Raw genomic sequence first — 9,659 nt, forward strand, 5'->3', positions numbered from 1 at the left:
TTGTAACCGGGAGGAGGGGAGGGAGGGAGGAGGGAGGTGTGGAGGGAGGAGGGGAGGGGGGAAGGGGGAGGGAGAGGGTTAGGGGGGAGGGGGAGGGGGGAGGGGAGGGGAGGGAGGGGGACCTCCCATTTTCCCAGTACCCCTCTTTCCCCGTTGGGCCCGTCCCCGTAGGGTTTCCTTTGTAACCAGAAGGGGGAGGGAGGGTGGAAGGAGGGGGGAGGGGGAGAGGGATGGAAGGGTGGAGGGAGGGTGGGAGGGATGGAGGGAAGGAGGGAGGGGGGGAGTTAGGGGAGGAGGGGTGAGGGAGGTGGGGAGGGAGTTGGGGAGGAGGGGGGGAGGGAGTGGGGATGGAGGTGGGAAGGAGTGGGGAGGAAGGGGTTGAGGGGGGAAGGGGGGGAGGGAGGGAATAGGGACCCCATGCTGATCTGTGTATGTTAAGTGACTTGCACAACTTTAAAAAACTGGCAGTTGCCTTTCGCAACAATGTTGCAACAATCTCACACAAGCATTGTGACGTCACAAGCTGAAGATGTAAATTTAAAACCGAGCTGATCTCTCATTGGTGCACGGGTGCCATTGTGACATCACGCGCTGAAGCCCCTTCAAGAAAAGGGTTAGAAATGAAAATTAAACTTTAATATCTCTCTAGCTTTAAAAAGGTAGCTTCAATTTGAACGAAAGTACTTACAATAGTTGCCCATGTTAATGGTGAATATGGCGGTACAAAAATCGTAGCGCTTTGGTGTACCGTCAGGGAGGAGTAGGGTTTGTAAGTTATGGACAGAAACTCTTCGGAATCTTTGCGTACATACACATATACATCCATACATACGGAATGTTGGACCGCAGAGTTTTAGTAGTATACTAGAACAAGTGTGCCCGTTGGGCCCGTCCTCGTAGGGTTTCCATTGTAACCGGGAGGGGAGTGGGGGTAGGGAAGGGGGAGGGAGGGAGTAGGGAGGTGTGGAGGGGGGAGGGGAGGGGGAGGGAGGGGGGAGGGGAGGGGGGAAGGGAGGGAGAGGGGAGGGAAGGGGGTAGGGGGGAGGGGGAGGGAGGGGAGGGGGGAAGGGGAGGGAGGGGGGAAGGGGAGGGGGAGGGAGGGGGGAGGGAGAAGGGAGTGAGGGGGGAGGGAGGGGGACCTCCCCTTTTCCCAGTACCCCTCTTTCCCCATTGGGCCCGTGCTCGTAGGGTTTCCATTGTAACCGGGAGGAGGGGAGGGAGGGGAGGGGGAGGGAGGGAGGAGGGAGGTGTGGAGGGAGGAGGGGAGGGGAGGGGGAGGGGAGGGGGGAGGGGGGAAGGGGGGAGGAGGGAGGGAGAGGGGAGGGAGGGGGGTAGGGGGGAGGTAAGGGGGAGTGAGGGGGGAGGGAGGGAGGGGGATCTCCCCTTTTCCCAGTACCCCTCTTTCCCCGTTGGGCCCGTCCCTGTAGGGTTTCCATTGTAACCGGGAGGGGTGGAGGGATGGTGGAAGGAGGGGGGAGGGGGAGAGTGATGGAATGGTGGAGGGAAGGGGGAGGGAGTGGGGGAGGGTGGGATGGAGGGAAGGAGGGAGGGGGGGAGTTAGGGGCTGAGTGGTGATGGAGGTTGGGATTGAGGGGGGAGGGAGGGGGGGAGGGAGTGGGGATGGAGGTGGGAAGGAGGGGGGAGGAAGGGGTTGAGGGGGGAAGTGGGACCTCCACTTTTCCCAGTACCCCTCTTTCCCCCACCACCAAGCCCCCTCCGCAACGACCCCTGTTGTCCCCAGTCCCCATTCACAGACCCCTCCCCCCATTCTCTCTCTCCCCATACACACTCTCAGTGCTTTTTTCGAAACACTTGCCCCGGTGGCCCACGAGCATATGGGCCCAATGCTGATCTGTGTATGTTAAGTGACTTGCAATAAAAAAAAATACTTTAAAAAGAGATAAGTGCTTTTTAAGTGCTTGTTTTGAAACATTCGCGGTCACATAGTGCTTCTCACTGTAGCACCCATCTCAAGTGTGCCCGTTGGGCCCGTCCTCGTAGGGTTTCCATTGTAACCGGGAGGGGAGTGCGGGGGAGGGAAGGGGGAGGGAGGGAGGAGGGCAGGGGAGGGGGAGGGAGGAGGAGGCGAGAAGGGGGGAAGGGGGGAGGGAGAGGGGAGGGAGTGGGGTAGGGGAGGGGGAGGGATGGGGAGGGGAGGGGGGAGGGGGGAGGGAGAGGGGAGGGAGGGGGGGAGGGGGAAGGGGGGAGGGAGGGGTACCTCCACTTTTCCCAGTACCCCTCTTTCCCCGTTGGGCCAGTCCTCGTAAGGTTTCCATTGTAACCGGGAGGAGGGGAGGGAGGGAAGGGGGAGGGAGGGAGGAGGGAGGTGTGGAGGGAGGAGGGGAGGGTGAGGGGTGGCGGGAGGGTGGATGGGGGGAGGGAGGGGGATAGGGGGAGGGAGGGGGACCTCCCCTTTTCCCAGTACCCCTCTTTCCCCGTTGGGCCCGTCCCCGTAAGGTTTCCATTGTAACTGGGAGGCGGGGAGGGAGGGGGGAGGGGGATGGAGGGGGGGGAGGGGAGGGGGAAGGGGTGGGAGGGGAGGGGGAAGGGGGAGGGGGGAAGGGGAGAGGGAAGGGGGGGAGGGAGGAGGACCTCCCCTTTTCCCAGTACCCCTCTTTCCCCGTTGTGCCCGTCCTTGTAGGGTTTCCATTGTAACCGGGAGGAGGGGAGGGAGGGAGGGAGGGAGGAGGGAGGGGGGGAAGGGGAGGGCGGAAAGGGGGGAGGGGGGGGAAGGGGGGAGGGAGAGAGGGGGAGGGTTGAAAGAGCATCCCTCTCCCCATCAGGACTGCCTCCTCCATCGTCTCCTTTAAGTCCAGGCTCAAAACCTATTTCTACTCCCTAGCTTTTGAGGCTAATTGAGGAGGTACTGTGAACTGTTTGGGAGGGGAGGGGAGGGGGGAAGGGGGGAAGGAGGGGGACCTCCCCTTTTCCCAGTTCCCCTCTTTCCCCGTTGGGCCTGTCCTCGTAGGGTTTCCATTGTAACCGGGAGGACGGGAGGGAGGGAAGGGTGAGGGAGGGAGGAGGGAGGTGTGGAGGGAGGAGGGAGGTGTGGAGGGAGATGGGGAAGGAGGGGGGAGGGGAGGGGGTAGGGGGAGGGAGAGGGGAGGGAGGGAGGGGGGTAGGGGGAGGGAGGGGGAGGGGAAGGGGGAGGAGGGGGACCTCCCCTTTACCCAGTACCTCTCTTTCCCCGTTGGGCCCGTCCTCGTAGGGTTTCCATTGTAACCGGGAGGAGGGGAGGGAGGGAAGGGGGAGGGAGGGAGGAGGGAGGTGGGGAGGGGGAGGGAGGGGGGGAGGGGAGGGGGGGAAGGGGGGAGTGAGGGGGTAGGGGAGGGAGGGGGGAGGGAGGGGGAGAGGGGAGGGGGGGTAGGGGGGAGGGAGGGGGAAGGGGGGAGGGAGGGGGCTCTCCCCTTTTCCCAGTACCCCACTTTCCCCGTTGGGCCCGTCCTCGTAGGGATTCCATTGTAACCGGGAGGAGGGGAGGGAGGGAAGGGGGAGGGAGGGAGGAGGGAGGAGGGGAAGGGGAGGGCGGAAAGGGGGGGAGGGGGGAAAGGGGGGAGGGGGGAGGGGGGGAGGGAGAGAGGGGGAGGGTGGAAAGAGCATCCCTCTCCCCATCAGAACTGCCCCCTCCATCGACTCCTTTAAGTCCAGGCTCAAAACCTATTTCTACTCCCTAGCGTTTGAGGCTCATTGAGGAGGCGCTGTGAACTGTTTGCGTGCCACTGTATGTTTCATTTTTTTCCTTAGTACCTAATCAGATGTACAGCACTTTGGTCAACGTGGGTTGTTTTTAAATGTGCTATACAAATAAAATGGACTTGACTTGACAGCTCTTCGCAACAATGTAGCACAGGGGCATTGTGACGTCACACGCTGAATACCGCTGGGGGGGGGAAGGGGGGTCAGCTCGAGTTCATCTCACAGGGGCATTGTGACATCACAATCCGCACCGCAGCGCCCCCCTTCTGTCAAAACTTCGATAAATCAGGGGGGGCAGCACTTTTAAACCTCTGTAACTTAAAAAATATGCGTCCACATTAAATAAAAATATCATTTTCCAGCAGCGAACCGCATGCTGATTAAGGCGGTACAAAAATCGTGGCGCTACGGTTCACCGTTTTGCCGGAATTGCCGTCTTCAGCCGACATCAGTGGGATATATATATATAGATACAAGATCTGAGTTTTAATAGTATATAGATAGATAGACTAGACCGAGTGGGCCCGTTGGGCCCGTCCTCGTAGGGTTTCCATTGTAACCGGGAGGGGAGGAAAGGGGGAGGGTTGGGGGAGGGAAGGGGGAGGGAGGAGGGGAGGGAGGGGGGGAGGGGAGGGGGGGAGGGAGAGGGGAGGGAGGGGGGTAGGGGGGAGGGAGGGGGGAGAGGGGGGGATGGGAGGGGGGAGGGGAGGGGGGAAGGGAGGAGGGAAGGGGGGGAGGGAGAGGGGAGGGAGGTGGGTAGGGGGAGGGAGGGAGGGGGACCTCCCCTTTTCCCAGTACCCCTCTTTCCCCGTTGGGCCCGTCCTCGTAGGGTTTCCATTGTAACCGGGAGGAGGGGAGGGCGGGAAGGGGGAGGGAGGGAGGAGGGAGGTGTGGAGGGAGGAGGGGAGGGGAGGGAGGGGGGAGGGGAGGGAGGGGGGTAGGGGGGAGGGGGAGGGAGGGGGAGGGAGAGGGGATGGGGGAGGGGAGGGGGAAGGGGGGAGGGAGGGGGACCTCCCCTTTTCCCAGTACTCCTCTTTCCCCGTTGGGCCCGTCCTCGTAGGGTTTCCATTGTAACCGGGAGGGGGGGAGGGAGGGAGGAGGGAGGTGTGGAGGGAGGTGTGGAGGGAGGAGGGGAGGGGGAGGGACGGGGGGAGGGGAGGGGGAGGGGGGAAGAGGGGTAGGGGGGAGGGGAGGGAGGAGGGGAGGGAGGGGAACTCCCCTTTTCCCAGTACCCCTCTTTCCCCGTTGGGCCCGTCCCCGTAGGGTTTCCATTGTAACCGGGAGGGGGGAGGGAGGGTGGAAGGAGGGGGAGAGGGGTGGAAGGGTGGAGGGAGGGGGGGAGGGAGTGGGGGAGGGTCGGATGGAGGGAAGGAGGGAGGGGTGAGTTAGGGGCTGAGTGGTGATGGAGGTTGGGATTGAGGGGGGAGAGAGTGGGGATGGAGGTGGGAAGGAGGGGGGAGGAAGAGGTTGAGGGGGAAGTGGGACCTCCCCTTTTCCCAGTACCCCTATTTCTCCCACCACCAAGCCCCCACCGCAACGACCCCTGTTGTCCCCCTCCCCAGTCCCCATTCTCAGACCCCCCCCATTCTCTTGGAATAAAAAAAAAAACTTTTTTAAAAAAAGTGCTTTTTAATTGCTTGTTTTGAAACATTCGCGGTTAAGTGCTTTTTAAAAAAGCATTCGCGGTTAAGTGCTGGTTTTGAAACATTCGCGGCTACTTAGTGCTTCTGTCAGTTGCTTTTCGAGGGAGGGAGTAGGGAGGTGTGGAGGGGGGAGGGGAGGGGGAGGGAGGGGGGAGGGGAGGGGGGAAGGGGGGGAGGGAGAGGGGAGGGAAGGGGGTAGGGGGGAGGGGGAGGGAGGGGGGAAGGGGAGGGAGGGGGGAAGGGGAGGGGGAGGGAGGGGGGGAGGGAGAAGGGAGGGAGGGGGGATTGAGGGGGGAGGGAGGGGAACCTCCCATTTTCCCAGTACCCCTCTTTCCCCATTGGGCCCGTCCTCGTAGGGTTTCCATTGTAACCGGGAGGAGGGGAGGGAGGGTGGAAGGAGGGGGGAGGGGGAGAGGGATGGAATGGTGGAGGGAGGGGGGAGGGAGTGGGGGAGGGTGGGATGGAGTGAAGGAGGGAGGGGGGGAGTTAGGGGCTGAGTGGTGAAGGAGGTTGGGATTGAGGGGGGAGGGAGGGGGGAGGGAGTGGGGATGGAGGTGAGAAGGAGGGGGGAGGAAGGGGTTGAGGGGGGAAGTGGGACCTCCCCTTTTCCCAGTACCCCTCTTTCCCCCACCACCAAGCCCCCTCCGCAACGACCCCTGTTGTCCCCCTCCCCAGTCCCCATTCTCAGACCCCCCCCCCCCCCCATTCTCTCTCTCCCCCAGACACACTCTCAGTGCTTTTTTCGAAACACTTGCCCCGGTGGCCCACGAGCATAGGGGCCCAATGCTGATCTGTGCATGATAAGTGACTTGCAATAAAAAAAAATACTTTAAAAAAAGATAAGTGCTTTTTAAGTGCTTGTTTTGAAACATTCACGGTCACATAGTGCTTCTCACTGCGATCTGTTAGTGGTGCTTTTCGAAACAATGTAGCACCCATCTCAAACAAGCATTGGGAGGATGGGAGGGAGGGAAGGGGAGGGAGGGAGGAGAGAGGTGTGGAGGGAGGGGGGAAGGGGAGGGGGAACGGGGGGGAGGGAGAGGGGAGGGAGGGGGGATGGGATGGGGGAAGGGGGGAGGGAGTGGGACCTCCCCTTTTCCCAGTACCCCTCTTTCCCCGTTGGGCCCGTCCTCGTAGGGTTTCCATTGTAACCGGGAGGAGGGGAGGGAGGGAGGAGGAGGTGTGGAGGGAGGAGGGGAGGGGGGGAGGGGAGGGGGAGGGAGAGGGTTAGGGGGGAGGGGGAGGGGGAGGGGAGGGGGGAAGGGGAGGGAGGGGGACCTCCCCTTTTCCCAGTACCCCTCTTTCCCCGTTGGGCCCGTCCCCGTAGGGTTTCCTTTGTAACCAGAAGGGGGGGAGGGAGGGTGGAAGGAGGGGGGAGGGGGAGAGGGATGGAAGGGTGGAGGGAGGGGGGGAGGATGGAGGGAAGGAGGGAGGGGGGGGGAGTTAGGGGAGGAGGGGTGAGGGAGGTGGGGAGGGAGTTGGGGAGGAGGGGGGGAGGGAGTGGGGATGGAGGTGGGAAGGAGTGGGGAGGGAATAGGGGCCCCATGCTGATCTGTGTATGTTAAGTGACTTGCACAACTTTAAAAAACTGGCAGTTGCTTTTCGCAACAATGTTGCAACAATCTCACACAAGCATTGTGACGTCACAAGCTGAAGATGTAAATTTAAAACCGAGCTGATCTCTCATTGGTGCACGGGTGCCATTGTGACATCACGCACTGAAGCCCCTTCAAGAAAAGGGTTAGAAATGAAAATTTATACTTTAATATCTCTCTAGCTTTAAAAAGGTAGCTTCAATTTGAACGAAAGTACTTACAATAGTTGCCCATGTTAATGGTGAATACGGCGGTGCAAAAATCGTAGCGCTTTGGTGTACCGTCTGGGAGGAGTAGGGTTTGGCCCCTTCAAGAAAAGTGTTAGAAATGAAAATTTAAACTTTAATATCTCTCTAGCTTTAAAAAGGTAGCTTCAATTTGAACGAAAGTACTTACAATAGTTGCCCATGTCAATGGTGAATACGGCGGTACAAAAATCGTAGCACTTTGGTGTACCGTCTGGGAGGAGCAGGGTTTGTAAGTTATGGACAGAAATCTTCGGAATCTTCCGTATATACATACGGAATCTTCCGTATATACATACGGAATCTTCCGTATATACATACGGAATGTTGGACCGCAGAGTTTTAGTATTATACTAGACCGAGTGGGCCCGTTGGGCCCGTCCTCGTAGGGTTTCCATTGCGACCTGGGGAAATTGCTTTTTTCTTTAAAATAAATTGTCTGTTAAATAAATTGTCTGTTAAAAAAAAGAATCTCAATTGGGGGGGACGGTGAGGTGGGGGGGGGGGGGGTTGGAGAGGGGAGGGGTGGGTGAGGAGGGGGGAAAGGGGAGAGGGAGCGCAATTAAAGGCGTGCATTGAGATGTCACACGCTGAGGACGATTAAGCAGGTGGAAAAGGAATTTATTAAAGTTAAAAAAATGCGAATAACTCAAAACATAACAATTTGAACATTAAAGATCTATTTTATTAACTTGTCAGTTTCTCTTTTGCTTGCTTCTTCGTTGATCATCGAGACATTGAGTCCTTTCTTCTTGGGTCTTTTATTGCCTTCTGTTATGCATACTTTCTCGTTGACCCTCAGTTTTTTGTTGTTGCATACCTTGTCCCTCTATGTTATGCTTTCTTTCTCGATGATCCTTCACGTTCAGTTATTTGTTGTTGTTCCTCTTGTTCCCTTCTGCTCCTCACTGTCTGTCGATGTCTCTTTGCGTCGTTCCTTCCTTGACCAAGCTGTGACTTGTTTGCTCCCTCCTCTTGGCATGATCTAGAAAGTATAGAAATATCAGGATGTATATATTTATAATAAATTCTAAATAAAAACCTACTTATTAATGAGCACGTAAATCATTAGATCCGAATGGCAATTTATTTTTCTTGAAATAAAATATACCTCAAAAAGGTTCTTTAGTACCTGTCACTTTCTGTTTTGCGTTCTTTCTCGTTGATCCTCATATGTTCCGTTATTTATTGTTGCTCCTCTTGTTCCCTTCTGCTCCTCACTGTCTTTCGATGTCTCTTTGCGTCGTTCCTTCCTTGTCCAAGCTGTGAATTGTTTGCTCCCTCCTCTTGGCATAATCTAAAAAATATAGAAATATCACGATGTCTATATTTATAAAATCTAAATAAAAATCTACTTATTAATGAACACGAAATCATTAGATCAAAATGGCAATTTTTTTAAAATTGAAATAAAATAAACCTCAAAAAGGTTCTTTAGTACCTGTCACTTTCTGTTTTGCGCTCATTATCGTTGATCCTCACACGTTCCGTTATTTATTGTTGCTCCTCTTGTTCCATTCTGTCCCTCACTGCCTTTCGATGTCTCTTCTGCTACTCACTCCCTCTCGATGTCTCCTTGCGTCATTCCTTCCTTGACCATGCTGTGACTTGTTTGCTTCCTCCCCTTGGCATGATCTAAAAAGTATAGAAATATCAGGATGTATATTTTTATCAATTCTAAATAAAAACCTACTTACTAATGAACACGAAAGCATTAGATCAAAATGGCATTTTTCTTCTTGAAATAAAATAAACCTCAAAGAAAAAGTTTCTTTAGTACCTGTCACTTTCTGTTTGCTTTCTTTCTCATTGATCCTCACACGTCCAGTTATTTGTTGTTGCTCCTCTTGTTCCCTTCTGCTCCTCAGTCTTTCGATGTCTCTTTGTGTCGTTCCTTCCTTGACCAAGCTGTGAATTGTTTGCTCCCTCCTCTTGGCATAATCTAAAAAATATAGAAATATTACGATGTATATATTTATAAATTCTAAATAAAAACCTACTTATTAATGAACACAAAATCATTAGATCAAAATGGCAATTTCTTTTTCTTGAAATAAAATAAACCTCAAAAAAGTTCTTTAGTACCTGTCACTTTCTGTTTTGCGTCCGTTCTCGTTGATCCTCACACGTCCCGTTATTTATTGTTGCTCCTCTTGTTCCATTCTGTCCCTCACTGCCTCTCGATGTCTCTTCTGCTACTCACTCCCTTTCGATGTCTCCTCGCGTCGTTCCTTCCTTGACCAAGCTGTGAATTGTTTGCTCCCTCCTCCTGGCACAAAAGCATTAGATCCTCACACGTCCAGTTATTTGTTGTTGCTCCTCTTGTTCCCTTCTGCTCCTCATTGTGTTTCGATGTCTCTTTGTGTCGTTCCTTCCTTGACCAAGCTGTGAATTGTTTGCTCCCTCCTCTTGGCATGATCTCAAAAATATTGAAATATCAATAGACAATAGACAATAGGTGCAGGAGTAGGCCATTCAGC

Source organism: Rhinoraja longicauda, unplaced genomic scaffold (assembly GCF_053455715.1).
Source record: "Rhinoraja longicauda isolate Sanriku21f unplaced genomic scaffold, sRhiLon1.1 Scf000121, whole genome shotgun sequence".
In the NCBI taxonomy this organism is placed as follows: Eukaryota; Metazoa; Chordata; class Chondrichthyes; order Rajiformes; family Arhynchobatidae; genus Rhinoraja; species Rhinoraja longicauda.